At 42.7% G+C, this 1,606-nt stretch overlaps 1 protein-coding gene across 1 annotated transcript in view; it reads right to left on the minus strand.

Annotated features, from left to right (window-relative positions):
* The window catches only part of DAPK1 (death associated protein kinase 1), a 232,822-nt gene that overhangs the window by 87,958 nt on the left and 143,258 nt on the right, over positions 1-1,606 (minus strand). The gene's annotated exons all lie outside the window — the stretch shown is intronic.

A 1,606-nucleotide genomic window follows, 5' to 3' on the forward strand; every position in this document is an offset into this window, starting at 1 on the left:
GCTGAGATGCTTACACATTCACTGACTCGGCTTTCCTCCTGCAGTCGGCATCATAGTGTGTGTTTTGTGAGATGAAGGAGGACTTTGTGGATTGGTGTTGGACATATAGGTTAATGTTGGACTTGTGGGCTTGGGCAGCACTGGCTTGGGATGTTTTCTTGATGTGTACTTACCCTTTATATAAAACTCTCTCTTATACATGAGTTTCTGTGGATTTGTTTCTTTAAAGTTCCCAGACTAACACACACCCAGAACAATCCATTTTTAAAAGTAAAAAATATGCATCCAATTCAAAGCATGCGGTACACAGGCTGCTCCAGCTGCCTGCTGTTGCATAATGAATCGCCCAGAATTTCTGGGCTTTAACCATAAAACTCATTTTATTCTCTCTTGCAGTTTCTACAGACCAGGGGTGCCAGAAGGGAGAGCTGGGAATGCTGCCTCCGAGAGTGTCCCAGAGTTGGGGCTGGGATGGAAAGAGCAATGTTGCTGGAGCAGCTCAGGCTTCAGGACATCTGATTTCATACACTATGTCTCTGTGGGGTCACTTCATTGGGGCTGGTTTGGCTTCCTCACAGCATGGCAGCCTCAACACAGCTGGACTTGTGTTGATGGAAGCTGCCTAAGCGACACACAGAACCCAGCACTGGTAACTAACCTGCCCAGATTGAAGGGGCAGGGATTCAGACTCCACTTCTTAACAAGGAAAGTTCAAGGTCTTCAAAGAGTGTGTGAGGCTAGATGACACTGAAGTCATCTTAGGGAGGAAAAAACAGAATATATTGTATTTAACTATGAAAGCTGAACGGACACCTTCAAATCTATTTTAGTCTTAAGGGTAAGTCAAAGTCTTGCTTCAAAATAATAAGAATCTCTAATAAACAAAACATTTGTTTCAGCATATTTTCCATGAAGGATTATGTGAAAGCAGCGTTTCCATCTCTCTAATCCTTTCCCCCAAATTTCTGCGCCTTTTGATTTATATCCCATTAAAACAGCAGTTTTGACATCTCTGAGGGGTTCCAATTGTTTCTTTTAAACATCCTCTGAGTTTGGGGAACAAAAGGAAGCCTGAAGGGGCAAAATCAGGTATGAAATTTCCCAAAAGACATCATCTCCCAGGTCAGCCTTTGCTTTCCTCAAGGAATGAGCAGGTGCATTTTGTCATGGGGGGGAAACATCCTTGGCATAATTTTCATGGCCTTTGTACTCATCAATGGTTTTCAAATAAACTTTCTGAAATTTGTATTGATAATTGGCTTCCATGACTATCCTGTGTCCTTCACGAAAATCAATCAAGATTACTTCTTTAGCGCCCCCTACCCCTGCTCCGCCCCCCACCCCCCAAAAAAACCACCCCAACCACCAATACTCTTCTGAGCTGACCTATCCTCCTTGAATTGAATTGGCCCTGTAGATCCTCGACGAAGTCTGTTTGTTTGTTTTTTACATTTAAAAAAAAACATTTTATTGGGGCTCATACAATTCATCACAATACATAGATCAATTGTGTAAAGCACACCTATACATTTGTTGCCTCATCATTCCCAAAATTCACTTTCCTCTTGGGTTCCCGGAATCAGCTCATTTTCCTTTTTCCCCCTCC

Source organism: Echinops telfairi, unplaced genomic scaffold (assembly GCF_000313985.2).
Source record: "Echinops telfairi isolate 266 unplaced genomic scaffold, ASM31398v2 ScPeMD7_27;HRSCAF=92, whole genome shotgun sequence".
In the NCBI taxonomy this organism is placed as follows: Eukaryota; Metazoa; Chordata; class Mammalia; order Afrosoricida; family Tenrecidae; genus Echinops; species Echinops telfairi.